Source organism: Prorops nasuta, unplaced genomic scaffold (assembly GCF_024137725.1).
Source record: "Prorops nasuta isolate Cenicafe-Biocafe unplaced genomic scaffold, Cenicafe_Pnas_1.2 PNAS00002, whole genome shotgun sequence".
Taxonomy (NCBI): domain Eukaryota; kingdom Metazoa; phylum Arthropoda; class Insecta; order Hymenoptera; family Bethylidae; genus Prorops; species Prorops nasuta.
Window position 1 is genome coordinate 5090045 of NW_027116799.1, and position 22857 is coordinate 5112901.

Genomic DNA, 22857 nt, shown 5'->3' on the forward strand with positions numbered 1-22857 from the left:
TATCCCCATCTCTTTTCACTTTTACACCAACGCGATGTTCTACGAGACATGTGAAAATGACGTAGCAATAATATTTCCCGATATTACGTGGTATCAAATGTGTGTGTTGGATAAGAAAATGCTACTTTAAATAGTTTCTCCTTGAGAAAGAGATCTGAAGGTAAGATATTGTACAGTGTTCAAAATTGAATCTTCTAATGACTGGTCCTTATATAACATTCAAAAATGGTGCTTTACTCGAATTGACTATAATATTTGGAGCCTCGTAGATAGATTACCTACCTTGCATCTATATAATTATAGAAAATTTCGAATAGCATCCATATCATATATAGGACACATGTAATTTTAAATTTTATCTCTCGATACCAGAATATTTTAATTATAATTGTACGGTGATCGCTGGCACGATTCTTCCTAGAATAGCGTCGCGACGTGGGTGGAGACGTGTCGCGGAAATGCAGGTATGGAAGCGGAAAACAGATTGATGGAAGGGATAGGAGAAGGGGGAGTGGGATGAGGGGGTGGGAGAAGAAAAACGGAAGCTTGGCAGACGGTGAGAATGGGCCGGTTAGGTCGAACGAGGAAGAGCCGAGTAAAGAAACGACCTTGTCGCGCAATGCCATGCAGACCGCGTCCTTCGTTTCGCGGAAAGTTCTGGCACGCGATGAGGATCCGCGACGTGCCTCGGGGAGACGCCAAGAAGCGCCAAGAGATAATTGCTCGGAGGGGCAACGCACGTTTGATAAACCCAGTACCGAGTAGGTCACGTGACTTTCCTTTGTCAGCGAAAGAAACTATTTTTTATTTGTCAAACTTTCACACTAGGCAAACTTGGATGGTATCCCAATGGTATAAATATATATAAGTAAGTGATTTCTGGCCGAAGCACCGAAATCTATATAGAATCTAGGAAATAATTATTCGCTGGTGTATCCTGTGTGTATATATATATATATATATATATATACATATATACAGAAAGAAGCTGGAGGAAAGTAAAAATTCTGCATTGGGTAGAGCGTGTAGGATGAAGATGGACGGTGGTGCGAGAAGGGTTAGAATAAATAGGGAGCGAAGATAGAGATCGAAGAAGGGGTTGTTCAGGGGAAGGATAAGGGGAGGGGGGAATGGCTGGCTAGTCCACGTCGAGAGTCCGTCGAGCTTTAAATGCCAGTGTGGGACGGGGACGGGGTGAGTTTAACCGACGATAAATTCCCGATTCCAGTCGGAGGCCGACGCTTTGGGCCGCGGTGGGGAAATATAAAAAGGCCAGCGGAGGCAACTGACTCGCTGGACCTATCGGGGAACGAGGCGAGGGTCCCGAGAAGAAAAGAGAAGATGAGGAGGTGAAGGAGAGGGAGGGGTGGGGGAGGGTGAGGAGACGTTCGTTAAATATACGAGTGTATTGAAATTCCGCTTCGAGACGCGATGGGAGCCGCTCGTTGTGGAAGGACAAGATCGCATGACGGCTCCAGGGCTGGGGAGCTTCCCGCTGTTTTGAATACGATCCTCCTCGCGTTCTCTTCTTCGTCCAATCCACCTTCTTCTTCCCCTCCCCGTTCTTGTTCTCAACCTCTTCCTTCTCCTTGCGTCTGTTTCTTCTTTATCCCGGTATCCTTCTCTTCGGATCCGTGTACCAACTTTCCATTTCTCTTTTACTCCCTCTCTTTTGCACACGCACACACACATGCACACTCTATCTTTCAGCTTCTACACGAGAGAACGGACGACAACGACCCAGCGCGACTCTCTCGTACGCATACCGTCGTCTACTCTAATTTGAATGTAACAACGTTTCGTTCGGCCGCAACCTGATACCATCTCTAACCCTCCCTGGTCACTCGAACAACCATCTTTTCTACCTTTTCTCTTCACGAATCCTCCTTTTACCTTTATCCTCCCCCTCCCTATATATATCTCTTTCTTTCTACTTTCTTTCTCCCTCGAAAAATCTCGCTTTCCAAACCAATTCCTTGAACAAAGAGAAGCTTCGGTCCGAGCTCTCTCGATGAATATAGTTTTCAGGATTTTCTTTCCGAGACAATGGAACATTTAATTTGATAAATTCAAATAATATAATGTACATCCAGTTGCGGGGAATGCTCGTATTTAAGAGGAAAGCGTTGTTTACGCTAATGGATAAGGCGAGTTTGGTTAGATTATATGCGGAGCGCGATGATGGGGACATGTCCGGGGATGATTGACGGACGACGCAACGCAACGCATCGCAATGCCACGCGACGTTGCTTTCCCGGTAGCCACATGACGCGAATCCGCAAGTCCCGCTGTGGATGGAGAAGAAACGTCAGGCACACGTTAACCGAGAAGGAGAGATGCCAAAAGGGACTTGAACCAAGTTTCAAGGGGAGAGAATGAAAAAGAAAATAAGACAGAGGGAGAGAGAGAGAGGCAACTATATACTCGGTGCAATTGCAATGCACTGATGGTAACCTGCACGAGGCAAGGACGATCCCTTATCTCAGAGACTTCGCTTCCAGGAACCCCGCGGCTTAACGCCAAATTACTATAAATAGACGTTAATCGATGCTGTGGGAAAAAACTGAGAAGCATGCTTCGAATACCTTGAAAATCCCTCGGTTCTTGTTATAGTGTAATCCAAATAGAGCCAATATTCCAGTGTAGTTTTATCGAAGGAGGAAAGAGGGGAGGAGGGGGGGGGGGAGAAATATTGCCATGTATTAAAATTAGAAGTATCCTATAGAGTCGAGATTGGATGAGAGTGGAGATTGGATGAAGCGTACGGGTATATAGCCGATAAAAGGCCGATGAGTCTCGTGAAACAGATGCTGTTGGCCCCGTGACATATCCGATTCTATCTGGAAGATGTCTGCCGTTAATTAGTTCCTGACAAGTTTTTGCCGTATAAAGTAAAGTCTGCGGAGATGAAAGAAGAGAGCAGCGGAGGGATGGTGGTGGACAGAGAGAAGCAGAACAGTCGATTGGCAAATGGAAATCTGTAATCCGACCAAGCGGTGGCCGACGGACGCGGACAGGCCAGAACAGGATTCAGAAAATGAGTTTACGCTCCTGTTGTAACATCAAAAGGACTCAGGACGCTTCTCCTGCTGCATTCGTATCGCGTGTACAGCAAAGGGTGTCGATGGACGCGACGTCGTATTTTTTGACTCGACTATAATTATCACGTCCGTCCTCGATTCTTTGCGGTCCACCTGTGAGCTACGCTAAATTAAAACCGTCGATAGAAATTCCGCTCGAGTTACACAGCCTTTTCTTTCTTTATCTTTCTCTCTCCCTCTCCCCCTCCCTTTTTCTCTTTGCTTTATTTTTCTCTCTTGATCCATCCCTATCCGATATTCCATGTCACTCTCGCACCACGGTCTCTCTGCAATTCGGCTCTTGCAACCTTTGTTCCAGTCCCTTTTCCATGGTTACCACCCACAGTTTTCCCCACAGATCATCCACCTGCCCCTTACCGAATCTACGATTTTCATCTGTCAGAAAAAGTTCAACCACCGGACTTGGAAATATCGTTAATATGATTATAATCTTTCTTAATTAAAGACAAATTTTTCTTATACCACCGAATTTAGATCTAATCGGAAGAAATTTTATTCGAGTAAAAACGAGAGGGGTGAGTTTTGCTTGATGGTGTCCTTGTCTATCTCGATGGGTGGTTATCCTGCGGGAATCTTTCCTGGTTCGACCCCTGGGGATCGGAGTATATTAATTGTCGATGCCTATCTGATCGCTAGAGCTTATTTTTATTAACGCGTCTCTATCGAGCGCTCCGCTGACACGGCAATCCGTCCAAATGTGAGAATATTATTAAGCCGAGTTCTCTCTGCGCCACGAGTCGAGTTCTGACCGTGGAAGGTGTGTCACCGATCGTTGTAGGTTTTGACAAATAAGTTAACACAGGGGGGTAACCGATACCGGCTGGTGGTGACGAGAAATTATTTCTTGTCCGGCGGCTAAGAATCATAAATTTTATCCCCTCTTGCTCTTAGCCTTAGCTCACCTATCATCGTCTCTCATTAATCGCGTAAAAAAAAGGAAAAGAAAAAACAGATTTGCTTCATCGTTTTCGATCAATGTTCATTTTGCAAGCTCCTTTCGTGCAATCGCGAGAGTCGAGATAGTGAATAATAAGTGATCGGCGTAAGACGAATCGAAAGGAGATTTCGCGTCCTTCATTGGAAGGTCAAAATAATTCGATACACCGCTGGAAATCCTATATGGCAGCGACGAGATTCAAGATTAGATGAATCACCTTCGACCGAAAGGTTTGTATCTCACGGGGATAGGGTTACCGTTTAATCTTAAGGATTTAAATCCAACGGGATCGAAAGGACAGTACCTGCATTTTCCAATGGAGCCTCCAACGAGCACTCCCGTATAGCCAATCCTCATTATTTAGAAATCCCATTCATAGACCATGACAATTTTATCACTGATACTTCACTCTTATAGCAATGCAGCTTTCATGGTATTTTCATACAATGTAACTGGAACATGTAAGCCTATAAAAGTACAACTCTTTGTTAGTCCGAGAGATTGAATACACCAAGTAACAAGTATTGTGGCCCATTAATTTGTCAGCCAAGCGTACATTTTTTTACTACTGGACGGCTGAGGTAACTTACAGTTCAACGTCACGGAACATTTGCTGCGCGCTGCTGCTTTTCTTGCAGATTTTTTTCTACTCTTTTCCAGTTAGAGTAATAGAGTCCAGGAATGGAGCATTAAATTAAAATTGCTTACTCGATAAAGGTTAATATGTAATTTTCAGTAAAACCAATTGTATAAGAGCTTCGCGAGAAAATTACGATCTTAAAAAAGGACAGTTTGAAAGTAACAAGTCGAATGACGACCTTACGACTACGGAACGACTTCTCGTGGCAGTCTTATCAATCAGAAAGTCGTAAGGGTGTGCTATGGGTTACGATATAATAAAACGAAGCATCGTCATTCGACCGAGCTGTTTGGCCAAATATCTTTTACTCGCACTTGGTGAAATTCTTAGGGCCTTCTATTCGATAAAGTTTCCTTCTTCTTCCATGCACGCATGCATGCACATAAAGCAGAGATAAGCTCTGCGATTGCACAATTATCTACCACGTCGTCATAATTTATTATTTATATTTCCGCTGAAAATGTTCTCTCATTTAAATTATTTATATCTCTTTTTTAGCCGGATTTTTCAATTTTTTAGTCGGCTAACTAAAGCTTCGACCACCCGAGCCGGACCATCACGGGCAGCTTTTACGAGCGCATCAGCCGGATTTATACTTACTTAAGGAATCAGTACTGCGTGGCTTGGACTGCTGGTTATGACCATCGAGCGATATTCTTATCCACTGGCTACTTGAAAATTCCGATCTTCTTGGCTTTTAGCGCGGGTCTTTTGCCTGTTTTCCTCGCTTAGGCATTACTGTCAGGTTCAGTGATGGCCGCTCGTTCCGCGCCTGAATTACTACGATACGATCGCTTTGTTAACTAGCGTTTTCCATACCCTCCCTCATTCTCTCTTTACAGAATACCTATATTGAAGCTAGCCATAAAATTCCCGTAAAAAACTTTTTTCCCCAATCAAGTAGCACTGAGCACAAAGACGACTGAAAATACCACCCCGAGGTAAATTTTCTCATTCTACGAATAGGCAATGTTTATAAAAACACGAGACGCGTTGCGTGCATGAGAAGGTACAATTTTTTCAAGCGATGAGCTATAGAGAGAGAATTTCATTAAATTCAAGATGCAGAAATGGAGTGATTTGCGTGTTTGATATTTATAGTTGGATGTGCACGGGTTAAATAGGGGATGGAATACAATTGTCGGTGCTGGTATAGCTACGTTTGTTAAGTAATATTTGATTGGTTTGGGTGGGCGCGCTGGCCGATCATATTTTCAAATGCGCCAGATGCAGGCCGAGCGCAGTAAACATTCATCGGCTGACGCCGCGAAGCTCGGCGAGTGCAGATAGAGGAAGTTCCGGCGAATTGATAAATCCCGAACGGCGCGTTTGTCCGTGTGTACGTGACCGCACATACATACGCCGCAGTTCGCGAGTTATTTAGGAGCTATCGGATGCGCTGCGGCCATTAGCTCCGATCGCATTACCGCCAGATTGGCTAATGGTCCGGTTCTCCCAGGACTTTTCCTTCATTCCCCGATATTTCTCGCCTCCTCCCTCACTCAAAACCAATTATCATAATCCTCCATCTGACCCCACCCCTCTCTCTGCAGTCGTTACTCCACGAGAATATAGGTTATAGACGTAAAACGACAGAACTATTATTGAACAAAAAAAATAGAAAAAGATTAATAAAATCGCTCATACTCATATCACACAACTCATTTCCCGTTGACCGTATATATATATATATATATATATATATATGTATATAGGAAGCTTTAAAAGTTCTCCGCGTATCACGCGCTTGATGCGCCGTTGAATTATTAATGTCTCTTTAAAACCGATTTGAAAAGTAGCGCATGAAAAATTTAGCAGCAATTTGGTATCTCGTCGAATCGATTGGTGAGTTTTTCTGGATTTACACGATATGCAGGGGTGGGGTGGGGAGAAGCGTGTAACGATACCCCGTAGGTACAACGGGCTCGTCGGCAATTATACTGGACGGCCTGAAATCGCGGCCGGTCATTAATTTCGGCGCATAAAAATCAATGAACAGGCCATAAACAACGACTGCGACCGGTGCGCTCTCCCATTTTCCAATTTGCAATTGCGAATCGCGTTTTTAATTATAACGAACACAATGGCAGCCGGACCAGGCCCTGCCAACGCGCCGAAATTCCGTCTCGCTTTTTCGAAGCTATTTCGCTCGATTCACCCATTCTGAACCCTCCCACTCTTTTTCTCTTTCTGTACAGCCGACAGAGGCAGGAATGGCATCCGACCGGGCGTTGCTCCCCCCCCCCCCCCCCCACCACCCTCTCCTCTCCCTTCACCTCTATCAAACCACGCGACCAGTCCTTCCCGGCCGCCAACCCTTGGCTGCGCAACGAGATATTCCGTTTTCACGATAATTATTGTCGTTCGATTTCTATCTACCTATATCTCGGTGTCTCTCCTCGCTCGACGCACCGTCCCTCCTGCTCTCTCACAAATCCACGTTCACCTCCGAACCATGCGCGAAAAATCGTCCACAGCCCGCGATAACCATTCATCCGCTGCAGTGGTAAACATTTTCCTACGGCTGACGTTGTTTTTGTCCTTTTTTCGAAACTCTCTCTGTCTCTCTCTCTCTCTCTCTCTCTCTCTCTCTCTCTCTCTCTCTCTCTCTCTCTCTCTCTCTGTCCTCGCTTTATCACGAAACGCTGCTCGCGTCTGCGAATTACCAAGCGAGACGATCTGAATTATATATTCATTATAATAGGTAGGTGGAGAGGTATAAGTAACACTTTATGCCGTGCAATTGACGATTTTCGTCATTTCGACCTGGAATGTCCTCACTCCACCTACCCTCTCTCTCTCTCTCTCTCTGGTTTTATCGGTAGTAGTGAAACTAAACATTCACCGAGCGAATAAAAAGCGACAACGAAATATTCTTGGCTGGTGACGATATAACTACTTCCGAATGGCGCAATAAAACAAAACCCTCGCACGGTTTGTAGAGTCTCGCACAACGTTACGGTTACGCAGCCATTAAGAGGTAACGACGTAACGATTATGTCGCCATCGCGGATAATCACTACCGCTGCCGATACCGATCTTTATAACGTCAAACACCGCGGAAAATGTCGACCTCAAACATCGGAAGTATCCTGACTCTGAAATTGCTCGTCGTTTCACGAAACCGAGCTCTGCCAAGTACCTAACAGCTTAGCTCTTCGAGTCCTTAAATTATTTAACCATAACTGTACTTATCAATACAGCATCGCCTATTTTTTTTACTTTAAAATGACTTTTTCGGTAAAGACACGTGGCCCTGTTACGATTACCACGTCTGGGATTATAATCCATCAAAATAAAGCTCCGTGTACACTTGGGAAAAAAGGATACGAATGAGTCCCGTTATAGTTACAGATAAAAGATATTATCGAGTGACACTGTAGTGTCTCGACTATACAAATAGAGATTACCACTACACCTATATTATATTAAAGCTATAGTTCGAACACTTGAAGTTTTCCAATTTCGCTTTATTTTCTCATTTAAAAAGCAGCTATATCCAGCAAAAGTTAATTTGTCACGATTACATATCCCTATAGAATTTCCTTCATTTTTATAATAAAATTGACAGTGTATGCTTTACATACTAAAGCGTAGGAAGATAACAAAGGTATGTAAGCACAGCATATATCCATTGTCATATTTCTAAACAGGATAACATCGAGTTTCGTGTCCCTAATTCTCGGATGGAGATTGCGAGATCAGTGTAGAATCGTCGGATCGACGGCGCCGATCTCGAGAGCGGCTTCTCATTTGTTTTCTATTTCTAGCAGTGGTCTTCCAGTAGTTAGAGAGAGAGAGAGAGAGATGGAGAGGGTGGAATGAAGGGAAAGAGGAAATGAGAAGAGAGAGAGAGAGAGAGAGAGAGGTATATAGTGAGTTTTCTGCGGAGGTAGATACGGGGTCGGAGGTATAAGGGTAATCCCGTGGGGTGCTCCGGAGGGAGTTTCATATAGAGGGCCGCTGTGGTGCGGCCTCATATATAAGGATTTATCACGGCTAAGTCTACCGTAAATTGCTCCGTAGCGAAACCCCTCTCTCCCTCCCTCCACGAATCCCCATACCACCTACCATCTCCTTTTCTTCCTTCTTCAGCCTTCTACTTCCTCCTATGCCCTTCGACCACCCCCAACGACGTCCTCTCGTCTCAAACTATACGAGCCAGCTTTATATCGCGACGTATTTACTATTTGCATCCAATTATCCCTCCAAACGAGAACAGGCTCAGTGGCTATTAACAACTCCCCGACAAGAATAACGGCGTAGGCCACGCTGACCTCTTCGCCAATATCGTCATCTTATTCTTTCAATCGTTGCCTTATTTAAACTCAATGCTAAACTCGCATACAAATGCTTCTACCGAAAATATACTCGTATTTCTTTCCAAAGCCAAACAACTTTGACTGGAAGAAAAAAAGCAACTAACGTAAATCAACGATAATAATTTGTTGATAAGGGAATTTAGTCGCATAGGTATTTGTGTAGGAGCTAGGCTGGTGTTGTTATAGTTGTGGATAAAAGGACTTGTTTGGATCCCGTGTGTGCGCTAAAGTATCCATGAAATAGGTCAGTTGGAAAAAATAAGGTTTTTCGAAGACAGCAAAGAGAGGTGCATTAGGGAATCCACAACAAGTATACGCGACGGTAAAACTGCTTGCACCGGCGTAGCTTTTCACGTTTTACTTATACCTATAGCCTTGTGTTTCCTCGAACTACGAGGGAGCCTGAAATGTGCTACTGACGTTTCTGATCTCAGGTTTTTTCCCGGTTCTCCTACTTATACGCCGTCCGCAGAATGGCTGCGTTTATTTCGAATCAGATCCCGCCTCGTATGACGTCGCTTCCGTTCCCTGGGGATCAGACGTCTCGCTGCTACTTCTCCAACCTCGCGTCTTATCCCACACCCCAGGCTTCCCCGATACTCCGCCGTTCGGAAAAATAGGGTCTTAGGATGCGTTATCGCGAATTTTCCGCTTCTTAAGAACGCGCACCAAAGGCATTTCGGCTTAAGCAGATGGAGCATCGAAAATTCATTGTTTCCCAATCCGAGCTTTCCAGGACGAGTTTTTCCATCAGAGAAAATCCAAGCTCTGGCCAATATATATTAACAAGGGAGGATGAGAACCGTGCGAAAAAGTACTTGGTAAATTTATTGCTTTTAAACATATATGGTAAAATAGTTCATTATTTCACGAGCTTTTTTACTTGTGTATACGTGTACAGATGTATAACATATATATAGAAGAAAGGAAGGAATGTTGCAAGTCAGCGAGTCCTCTGCTGATATTTGCAGTATCATTGAGATTTGGGATGGAACAACGTACGTTGACGGGTAGGTAGAGCATCCCCGAGGGTTGACCAGCATACGTTTCGCCTCATTCCGAGTCTTGGAATGTTTCGCGTAAGCCGCAAGAAGGGGAGGGGGAGGGGTTCACGAAATTCCGCTGTCGTGAGAGTTGCTCGTGTAGAAATCCGAAATTCCACGTGGCTTTGGACAGCGGATGGAACATCGTGGAGCGACGCCAGGCGTCGACGACGTCGCATTAACCCATGGCAGCGGCATCGTTAGCGGCATACCTTATCGTTTCATGTACCAGGCCAAACACACGGAATGTGTAAGCATAACTGCTACGAAATTTTGCGGAAGTGCCATTTGACACTTGGTCCCCTACAATTTCCTCTAAATAAAACCTAACAACCCTCTTGCGAACTACCCTCGACAAAATTACAGCTCTCCTTACGTCTCCGACGAAGAATCATTCGTTCGGAGCTGTAAATTTAAGTTTTTCCACGATAAATAATTTCTGGTAGGTATAATATATATAGGTGCACATTTGCAGTAGCTGGCTCGAAAAGCACGCGGACTGACAGGTGCTGAGACAATTGTAATTAAATTTAGCATCGATGCGTGGTTTTCTGACGAAATGGAGGATTGGACGAGAGCGGAGAGAGAGAGAGAGAGAGAGCGAAATTACGACCTTCGACAAGGTCGAATCGCAGTGCAGCGGACGAAACATTTCCGTTCCGGCGTGTAAAGCGGCCTTTAGGCAGAAGCTGGCTTCTATCGCAGTTCGCGAATTCCGTCCTGTCATTTGTAACTGTCGGGCTGCTCATTACAATTCCCCATTCCTCGCCCCTCAAACTACCCCGTATCCCTCGAGCGTCTCGCTTCTGCAATGCCAGGGGCAACGAAGGGTTCCCGCATTTCTCCCTTCTCTCATCCTCTCTGTGGAATTCCCTCCCTCCAACCCCTCACCCTCTCCTCCCCAACTCCAACCCTGGACGCAAACCCATTTTACCCTCATAGCCCACTGCGAAGTGGCGCGGCTAATAAAAACATTCATTTTTAATTAATCTTTTAATTGTTTTCCTTTCGCGCCTGGCCATGCCATCTACACAACCCCTCCACCGTACCATATCTGCCTAAAACCTCCACGCGTTTTCAACTTTCGCAACTTGTTCTCTATGCACCTTTACCATCCCTTCCTCTCATCCCTGAAGCACCGTTAATGTTTTATTACATTCAATAGCCGCTTCCGAGCGTTTTTGTTTGCTACAGATAAATGTATACCATCCCGAATTCCACGTGTAATTTCACAGGAATGTTTAAATTCTCGTAACGTAAAATCATCTCCTATATACTATACGGATTCCTATTTGTTTTAAATAGACTCTGTCGTGAAATTCGTGATTAAATGAAATTCCAAACCACGATGAAGATGGATGGTGATGAAATGAGATGTATTAGGTATAAAGTATAGAGGAGATATGGTGGTTGATCCCAGTGTACATGTGCTTCTTTTTTTTGTTGTAAAGAAATGTTATTGAGCAATTGTTCATTTATGATGTTATTGGCCACTTTCGTAAGTCCCCCGAACGACAACGTACGAGAATCCCTAACAACATCAAGATTCCGTTCAGAATCCAGTTCTTGCTCCCTTTCTTAGGTAGTCGGGATCCCCACCCCTAACGTCCTTTACCCATTTTCTTTATTACATTCCTTATTTCCTATCCACCAGCTTCTGTAACAGTAATACAAATTCCTATTGTGATTTATGTTGATATCAATGGCAACCCTCGGCGTCCCGTCACCGCTCGCCCCCTCGCATCTAACCCTCCCCAACCCCGTCTCTCTCCCAGTCTAGATATTATGCTTTATTGAATCAGAGTTGTCACTGTTATTGTTGGCTTCACGCTTGCCACCACCCTCACCACCCCCTTACGCCGCCCTCCTTACCCTCCCCCCCCCCCTTTCCATTTACAGATATTCACAACCTTTCTCTCGTTTTCATTCTTTTACTTATACTCTCCGCTCCCATCTTTATTCATCCCTAAGTGATTTCAATGTCCCACTCTCTCCGGGAGCAGCGTCCGTTTCACGCTTGCCAGACGAAATGGGGTGAAACCAGTTCGGGATCTCTATGAATTTTATTAATAAAACACAGCGTCGGCTAACACGGCCAGACAAAGCTCGGCTGACAGGCCTCTCTTATGTATCCGCCAGCACCGACGACCGTGGAGAATTTGAACGCTACTCAACCACCCCTCCAAAAGGAAGTAACTTCTGTAGCTTTTCCAAAGCCTAACGCACCTTGTATAGATAGTCAAATGTCCTTTCATTCGAAACCGGAACTCAAAGCCACGCTTTCACTTTCCGATTTAACTTTTGCAGCTAAATGTTCATTTGCTCTCTCCATTCGTGTAGATTATTAATTTATTTAGTAGAATGTTCTGGACCGACCGTATATGCGCTCGGTAAACCTCGCAGCTGCAATTCGCTCTAAAATAATTGACAACTGATTTTAATTAATTAAAAAAGTTCTTTGATGTTTTTCGCCAAATGAACGGAGGATATTATTGCAGCTGATGAAGGGGGGACTGGCAGCCGTTGGATTTTTTGGTAATGCACTGAATGGACTAAGAACCAATATGCCCATTAAGGGCCGATTGAAGTGTTCGCTCTCGTAAACGCACGCGCGTGCGTATATACACGCACTGCACGGCAGTGACTTGCGACATTGGACCGCTATAAACGTGATTAATGGACTCGAGTCGCTTACCATTCTGATACTCTTACTGTAGCCGGAATAACAAAGTGCTCTCCCATTCCATCCGTTCCTTCCCCCTTACGCCGCGAGTGGTCCCCAAAACTTTAGCCAGTGTACATCATCTTATTTTATAATTACGAGAAAAAACTCGTTCATAAATTACATAAAATTTTGCGAATGGTAAAACGAGTCTTTCATATGGTCCGGCATATACATAGAATTAGAGAATAATTTTGAGAGCGAGACACATAAAGTGGCTGATATATCTGGTAGGACACCGACGAGTTTTAATTTGGTCTCTCTCCATCAAACTGTTGGTGCACAATGCATCAGACTGACCGATCCTTCGACCTGAATCAAGACATTGGGTTATATCCAGCGTGGATGTCACGTGACGTGCATGCAGGCACTGAGGAAGACGAACGTCCTTCTGGTCCGGCGAGTGACAACTCAGCCAACGTCGTCCGTCGGCGTGTCCGGTAGGAAGCTCTCAGGAGGACAGAGCAAACATTCTCAATTTACACGTTAGCCATTCCATTTGGCTCGAATCGGTTGGAAGCCATTAATATCACCAACGTGAAAGGCACTCTGAGCTGGAGCGCTCTGCTCGTACCGAAGACAACCCTTTCCAACCCTGAGTACATCGTCCAGTTCATCCCCTCCATTCCCCTTCGTTCTCTCCCCCCACCCATTACGGTGGTCCGTGTCTTCAAATCAATAAATACATATTTGCTCGAAGAGCACGGGGAATCGACTAGCAATGACATTAATACCATTATATAACGGAGCTAGCGACCTGACGCAGCAAGCATCAACCTCGTGGTGGCTCATGACAACGCGGGAGAGGGTATAATGGAAAAAGATTGGGTGATAGGGGATGAAGCAGAACCTCTGCTCTTCTTGTTCCACTGATTTCCGCAGAGTCACGTTACAAATGATTCTGGCCACCTTCCATTCTTGTTATCCAACTGACATAATCATCTCGCTGTAAGTAGCAGTGTGTACTGATTGGCTATCTCGCGAGCTACTCTCTCTCTCTCTTTCTCTCTCTCTCTCTCTTCTGGCTCCTCGCAACTTTTCTACTTTCCCTTTGCTCCAGGATGCTAATACCGCGAAGCAACCTTGAAATCTGCCAGCTTAAACCAGCGTACCGAGCACGGAGGCTTCGATTACGATTTGATCCGGCGATAAAATTGAAGTTTGCAAAGTTAAATAAAGTCTGACTCGCGGAGGAGCTGAAGGGAGGCGGAATAATTTAATGCAATCGCGATAGGTGGATCAAAATTCGGTCGTATATCAATCGTAGCAGTATGGGGTTTCATTATTTACCGAGAGACAAATTTGTTCTCGGTGGTGTTCCCTTCGGGGTATCTCTTTCGAATAAGAGGCGGATCCTCACCGCCCCAGCGGCGTGTCCTAAACAAGATAAACTGGTTTACCTAGGCGAACAATTAAAAAATAATCAAAGGCAAATATCTGCCAGTAGCTCGTGTGCGCACGACATCAAACTGGCCCTTCCTCCCCTTAATCCCGGGGATGGGAGATCCACATAAGCTCCGAGTCGTAAATTATGCTTCCATAAGAATGCGGTTGGGCTTCGAAGCTGTTTGCACTGTCCTATACGCAGCTTTAGTCACAACAGTACATCATTAATTTGTATCTATACCTCTGTCTTGTACTCTACGCCACATTTAAACTTGGCAAGATTGGTTAACCTTGAGATTTCACTAACGAAGGGATGGAGCCAATGAACTTTTGATAAACCCACGAGACGTATATATAGCCAAGATAATTCCATGTTAATAAATTTTATCCCTCCACATTTATTTAGCTCGAATGGAATGATTTCCTCACGCTGTTATTTCGTCTGAGTCTCGTTTAATCCGAGTGAGTTTTCATCAGGAAGAGGTTGCTGGGCGGAACGCAGAAGCGGCTTAAGCCACTCGGCGAATCGTTCGAAAAAGAGCGCACGGATTTGCGAAAGCACCTGCTACCATATGCAGCCACGCTTCTTTTAGCATGCCGGAGTAAAAGAGTTGGAGCGAGGCTGGAAATTGCTGCCGGGAGAGCGAGGGGAGGCCTAAACCTCTGCCTACGTGGAGAACGCCAAGTGCCATCTGCGCCAATCGCGGTTACCCCGCGCGCCAAAGCCCCTCAGCCAGTTTACAGTTGGTAGCTCCCGCTTGTTTCAGGCTTCCCAGTCGGAGACTCAGTCGGTCGGTCCACCATTACTCATTCCCAACCCCGCCATGCCATCCCTACCGGTGCAAACAATTTGTTTCGGCCTCGGGTAACTCGCGGTACCGTGGACAACTCCACCAAAAGTCACGACGAAATCCATGAATTTATATCTTCAAAAACGTCATATTCCGTGTGCGATCACCACCTCAATTATTATTAAATACATCGACGATCCTCTCCAGCAATCAACCAATTTCCAAAATCACGGTATAAATCTATCAATCTTGCTTATAACTTGAATACTGAAATTTTCCAATTCCGCAAGAAGGCAAATATGAAAAATCGGTATTACAGGTACTCTATAGCGGAAATACGAATAATTTTGATGAAACGAAGGCGTATAATTGGTCCCGCTGTTTCTTTTTTACATCGGAGGAAGACTGGAGAACGTTATTTTCTCGTCACGAGATTTTATCCGCGGTAAAAAATCATCCCGGACGCGAAGCATACGCGCTTGCTCGAATCGGGCTTTAAGCTGCTGGAAGCTCTCTCACTTTATCCTCTTTCTGGGGTATTTCCGTTTTTAGCGGGCGCGCAGTGTCGGCGGCATAAATTGATACAGATGCGAGTTAGCGAGAGTTTTTCGCTTCTATTCCGAAGGGAATGGCGAGACGGTGGAAGGCGGAAAAGCAGCTCCGGCTGGACCAAAAGTAACGTCAACTCTGACTTCTCGTATCGGTAAATATCTCGATCGGTCGACGCGAGCTCTTACTGAAAAAGATCCTTTCGGGTCAATAGGAAATGGAGTGAGTGAGAAAGGATGAAAAAATATCGTTCGTTAGGCGAAGGGCTTATATAGTATACTGCGCAAGTGGGTCGAAGGTAAATCTCCAGCTCTACGCTGTAACCGGTCTTAAAACTTCCGTGACACTTTATGGTTCAATAAAGAGTGATCCTTGTAAACCGTCGGTCTCTACACGCGACGGTAAGTTTGCTGCAAAATATACTCCAACGATGATACAAGCACGCGTATAGTCATATTTCACGTCCAGTTTTCTTTTATTCACTTTACTTCCTTATTATTTTGTTATTGTAAATTTCCATTGTCCGCGAACACGAGCCTGAGCGGATCACTAAAGAATGGGTTAACGCAGAGTTAAGAATTTTGGATCGCGGGATCGGACGGAATTTAATTGTCGTATAGATTGACAAGAATAAATGTCGCAGAACGATTCTCTATACGTCACGATAATCGGTATACTGGCGTGTAATAATATAATACAGTTTGGTGGGCAGAAAAGGTTAGATCGATGCTGGTTTATCAAGCTCGTTAATTGAGGGTGTGTCGCGTATAATACTTGGGCTAACTTCGTTTCCATATCGATTAAGTATCGTTGTTTCGTGATGGTATTACTTTCTATTTCGTGAATGCATCTCTCCGAGGACCCGTGTCAGAGATCCTGACAAATCGTCGTATCTGTCCCATGTCGAAACTGAAGAGACCTCGTTAACGACCCTTTAACGATGCGGTGTGCTAAGGAAGGTCCTTCGAGGTCCAGCTTACCTGCGACACTGGTGAAACCACTGACATGCTTTATTAGCTCGTGCCAACGATGAAACTAAATTTTACGCAACATCAGTTACTTCAACGATTTAACGCACCTCCTTCGCCAAATTATAAATATACAGCCTTGTCTATAGACATAAAGAATAATTGATTTTAAGTGGAAAACAATATAAGGATATAACAGAGGTAGGGTAAATATTATGTAAATGAGGAACTTATAGGAGAGAATAGGTCAAGCTTGGACAAGTGTCACTTGTCAACGGATCGCTGAGCATCCTCGGCTTGGAGTATGTGGCATGGTATATATAGGAGGGTCGAATAATCGAAGAAGGACGAGTTTACGATCCTTCGCCACCCTCTTGGAGAAGCCATTCATAATAGCTGCTCCTCGAGTTAGCCCAAGAAGACCGAGCCGACAAAGCTCCACTGACTTTATGGTCGTTTAATTGGCCGAGATAGACGACGATATATTATTATGCTAATTTCCAAGGAACTTCGCGGTCGCGGAAATCGTTACCAGAGATTAAAGGCTCCTGTGACATCGTACCGTTAATTATCGCATCGGCCAAGTCATCCCTGCCTAATCCCTGCATTTTGGTTTACTCGTCTGTTAACATTGAAGCGATTCGCTCATTACATATTATCTATAGCTCCGTCTCGGTGACATCATTGATTTTTCATCGTAGACAACCCGCCACAGTTGTTATTATCAAAAATTAAGCCAGCGCGGACGTATAATAGTGTCACCGACGGACTGCCGATGAATAAACCAAACCATACACGAAAGATTCATCGGGTAATGAGATTTTTATAGTGTAATTGCACGTAAGTTAATTTTGAGTATAATTGGGAGAATTTAGGAGCGCGAGGCGTGCGGCACGATTCTGGAAGGTGCACACCATGCAGGATAGAAGGATGGTGGAAGAGGGAGTATACGGAGGGAGAATTAAAGTTCAATTGCGTTTAATGCAGTTGGTTTATTCGGTGACTATATGGCCCTGTAACGCCATTTACGGTCGCAGCTCTTAGTCGTGTAAGCGCGAGCCAACAAATTCGTTCGCACTCGAATTCCATCGTGGCACGGGAAAATTTATCGGGGCCACTTGGGCAGAAGATGCTCAGCGAGCTTGTCTTCGAGGGCTCAGGTGTCCCGAACAAACGTCCTTCCGCCGCGCGCGCGAGAATTGGCCACGATTCGCCTCGCCGCGTGGTCCCTCTCCTCCTTTTCCACCCCGCAAAAGGATTCGCTTGTACCGAGATCGTATCGTGGATCCTGGCAATTAGTAACGAACGGCCTATCCGAGAATCGTGCGAAGGAAAATTAGCATGCGCCGGTACCGTTTCCCTGTCCGCCGCTCCGCAAAAATTTCCGGTATTTACCGCTAGCAATTGTCCCGCAAAAATACAATTGCAGCTTTTGTCTCCCGCTTTGCCAAGAATCCCGAAAGCATTCACCGATTTAATGGAAAGCATCGGACCACTCATGAGTTTCATATAAAAGTATTTTAATGAAATTTCGAACACTGTATTGACCGCTTGGGAGAAACTTTAATCAATATTATAATTGCTGTGGATAATAATTCGAGATTTTTGGCGTTTTTTTATAGCTGAAATATATATCATCGACGTTCGTACATATATATATAGAAAGTAATGAAATCAACGAATGTAACATTTATGAGGTCATCGAGCGTGGGCGAATATGCGCTGGGAGAAATTCGAAAAATGCGTCATAAAAAATGTACTTTAATTTGGACGCAGTTGGAACGTATGGTTGCGTGGCAGGGCCGTGTGGTACACAAGAGTTGCGTGGCGTGGCGTGGGGTTTTCGCAATTTTGCAAGGTCGCGCGCGGCAATCGAAAATCGCGCCTGGCCTTAAATTTCGCTCCGTGGGAAAGCGTGCGTCGAAGTGGTCGGACAAAAAATTACATGAATTTCTAAAGGGCAAAGGACAGCGTGGAATTGTCGAACGACGCGGACTGCCATGGGCGTTGTAACGCGATCCTACCGTAATTCACGTTGGTTTTACGCTTTATGCGACACGCGGAACATTGCGCGCGGCCGCGCGAATTTACGGGGAAGCTCGGAGAGCAGAGCCCGACGCGGACAAAACCTTTGCGACCGAGCTTGATGGACGCTTGGCCGGTATTGGATTAAACGCCTCGAAAAAAGAGCAGAAGAAATGCAACGAGCCTGCAGAGAAAAAGAGCGTGCGCGCCGGGCTCGGAGGGAGAGAGAGAGAGAGAGAGAGAGAGAGAGATAGTTACCGCTTTTTCTCCTGCACCAGGAAGACTTTCGAAGTAGCGTTTGTTCGAAAATAAAAAGAAAAAATAACGAAAGAGAGAGAGAGAGAGAACCATAGCTACGTGAAAGCTGCTGCTGCTGCTTTTAAAGCTACGCGTTTTATCGTCCGCCGTCCTTGTTCGTAATCCAGTTGGGTATGAAAAATAAACTCGTGTAAAATTTGCAAACTTGAAGTTTTTACGACGAAAAAACTTATTATTGGATAGCCATCGTGGTCACATATTGCACAATTGTCTGAATTTAAAAACTTAACCTCGCGTGTGTTGAACGTTTAAAAACCACTTTCGATTAAATTAACATCAAGAGCGAAACAATTTCAGATAAAATTTATCAAGATTTTCGAGATATTCTAGCGTGCTTCGAAAAATGTTCCGCGCGAGATCAAAAATTAATGTAAACTTTGCTGTATGAGGGAAAGTGGGGGAGGAGAATAAAAAAAAAAAAAAAGAGGTATAGCCATTTATTGAGATGGGACGGTCGAATAATGTAAGAGAAATAATGAAGAGTATCAATAACGTTGTTGTAGGATAGTTTTTATTTTTATTACATGGAACAGGCAGTACCCGTTAAACTGCTATTCATCGGAGGGAGTCGATACACTCAAAGGTGTAAGCTGGCCTTTAAAAGATTCAATGGACGAGCTATCTGACGGTACCTGGCTTTTGTTCGGGAGAGCAGAGTAGAAAAAGGGTTGAGAATGCAGGCGCGAGGGAGGAGGTATGGGTATGCACACTATAGATATAGAGCGTAGTGGGTAGGCAGGCATGTGATAAGGGAGGATAGCCATGCCAAGCCAGACGGAGCGAACAAACTCTAGCGGGCAAAGAAACGAGAGTCTAGAAAGATAGAGGAAGAGAGGGCAGAGGGTGGAAAACGGAATGGTAGAGGACTGGAAGAAGGGTGCAAGGGAGGAAGGAGGGGAATGCGCATTGTATCGCGAGCTTTTTGAGGGTAGAGGGTGGAGGGTGGAGGGTTTGACGGTGGTAGTAGCAGCAGTGGTGGTGGTGGTGGCGACGGCGGAGGCTGGTGGTCGGGGGTGGCTGGTTGGTCTGGTGGGCGAACGTCTGTCTGTTGGCTGCCAGCGAGCCAGTCAATCATTACGGGCTGCGCACGCGCACAACCTTCCTCAGCCCCACTATGTCTGCCTCATACTCCACTTCCTCCACTTCCTCCTCCTCCTCTCCTCGCGTACCCTGCTCGCACTCGACCTGCCTCCCAGCTCTCGCTCGTCCCCTTCATTTCCCTCAGCACTAAGTTCACCCCTTGCTCCGTCCTACAAGCACGCTACAATGCTGCCCGCCGTCGCCCATCCTGCATATTTAAGCGAGCTGTCTTGCTATGCAGTCGTTACTACCCACACCACCGTGCACCAACCGTTCTCCACCATCGCAAACCTTCCTTCCATCCTCCATCCTTCCTCCCTCGCTCTCTCCCTTTCTGCCCAACATCCGCCACTCTACCACCGCTCCAACCCTTATCTCTTTCTATCATTCTTTCAACCTCTACCCTTTCTTCATCCTTGCTCACGCACTTGCTCCTTTCTCCACAAATTATTTCCTACCTCGCAGTCTTATAGCTGGAATATAGTTAAGCAAATTCAACTTCCTCTTTATATACATATTTTTCCATTTCATACCCTTTTTTTCCATTATGACGACAAATAGAGCTTTTCTAAGATCTCACTTTGATTCGTTGTTTAAAACCGTCGAAAATTGTTATTGTTGACAATGGGTGTGTATAATAATTGACGGGGATACGTCAAGACTGTACGGAGGCGTCACCGCGAGCGTTGACGGCCAAACTCGAAAGTTCCCAAAGTGGAACGACGCATGCCCAGTTTTCATGGATATCCAGGCAGTCTCGGTGAATCGGAGAGGGCAGTTCTTCATCAGGTTGAACAAAGCCAAGAGAGTCGAACGGAGCAAAGAGAGAGAGAGAGAGAGAGAGAGAGAGAGTGAGAGAGGGGGCGGGGGGAAGGATGAAAAAAAAGATACGAGAATCGCAAAGGAAGCGCTGGCTTGGGAAGCCGAGGCGAAGCGAATTTCGCTGGAAAGATAGGAAATGGAAAATGGAAGAGAGGAAAAAGGGGTGGAAAATGAAGAAGCGAACAAAGGGAAGAAAGAATAAAAGACAACTTTTTTTGCGGAACGAGGAAGATGGGTAAAGGAAGGAGGAGAGACGCGAGGTCGCGTATATATACAGATAGGATGGAAGGATAGTGCAATGGAGGGAGAAGGGAAATGTAGGGGCGAAGGAGGGAAAAGGTATGGAGAGAGTCGAGGGGATGTTGGCCACACGAGCGAAGTTCAAGCATAGAAGTGGTGGTGGAAAGCTAGGGGTTGCGTTTGCCTGGGATGGTAGTCCAGGGGGTAGGCGGGGAAGGGATACCTCCACCCCCTCCCCCAGCCTCTTTCTCCTCTCCCTCGCTCTTGGGAAACTTCCAAGCGCGGTAGCCTGCTCGGCTCTCGGCCGGGGTGTTACCATGGTTACGGCGCTCGCGCCTTGACATTGACAAATGGCCGGTCGAGGGTGAGCCGAACACAGAGACGCTTTTACATATGCAGGGACACCCATTTGTCCGTACGGCCTGTGCGACGAGGAGCCAAAGAGTTTCGAGCGGTTCGACCCACTCACCCCCGCGAATCCACAGACGCTTCTGGGCTACTGTGCTAACCTGCCAAGTGCAGTCGCCTCATCCCATCGCACGGTGCTACGCTGTACGGGTCTTCGGGCCCCAGAATACGCTATATATTAAAATATCAAAAACCTAAACTCTATATATATATATATACGCGCGTAACGTGAAAATATCATTGAAAATTCTAGGCAATTTTGTAATTGCAGAGAGAGCCCGAATGTGCGTTTCCTTTTTTCCTCTCCATTTGACAGGTTCGGTGCGCTGGCAGCCTCGCGGAGGAAGAGGTCTCTATCGGAGTGTCGATTTCACGATGAGAATCGAGGTTGCGAGAGGAGACAACGCAGTAATCGGGTCCCGAGAGGGAAAACGATACCACCCTCGAGCCGGTAATAACAACCCTCCTCGTGCGGCATAAATGCGCGCCTATCGCGCATTACTCCCCCGAAGTGGCCACTCCCTTCTAGCAGCCAGCTCGACTCTAATATCTCATTACCGTGCGCCACCAGTCAGCCTTGCCGTACGTCCTGCCATTACGAGATTGTTTGCACGCGGCCCCCTTCCGCCTAATATATTATCGCCTTTCCAACGTCGTTCAAGCGCGCACCGCTCAACTGACGGAACTTTTTACCTCGACCCCTCATTATCGATTCGAGTCTTACCTTTCCCGATCGACTTAATTAATTGCGCCAACCTTGCGCGGCGCTCCAATAATTGCCGCAGTATTTATGACGCTGGTAGAAAGTTGCAATTTATGCGTCTCTATTTTTAATCGGTATGAGGAAGAGATCGTTTGGCTTCTTATGCCGGAACCCACGTACCCGTGTTCCCAGTGCTCGCCTCTCGAATTCGTAGGACGCTGCTGCAGCAGGGGTCAAGGAAATTCTGCAGGTTCGTGATTTCACGGACGAATCGGGGACGCGTCTCGTTAGCGAGGATTGCCGACGCTAAAGTCGACTCGGCGTTTTCTCGTTGACGCCTGGCAGGAAGCATCGCATCGACGGCAGCAAAAATAATTGGTACCTACCCCCACGATTTCCGAGACTCGCGTAACAAGGTCCATTTCCATGGAATAACCATCAACGGTAATTGGCACCTAGAGCTCCGACGATGCGCGCCCTCCTATCATATTTCAGAGACGAACCTAGTGATGGAGGAAACTGAAACGGGACGAGGATCAGGAGGAGCTTCGGGGTAAATCGCAAATGTGTGTTTTATACGACGGAGGCACCCTTTCGCTTTCCAGGCCTCGACGAGGGTTCGTTCGGTTCTCGCTGGTGGGGATTCTACGCTGCTGTTGCTGCTCACTGCTGATGCTGCCTCCGCTGCTAGTTGGATAACAAAGCGAAAGCATCGACAGCTCGCTAACAATCCTCTCCGCCCACTCTCTGCCCAAGATACGTTGACGCATAAAATGTCATCTATACCCCATTCCCCCATCAC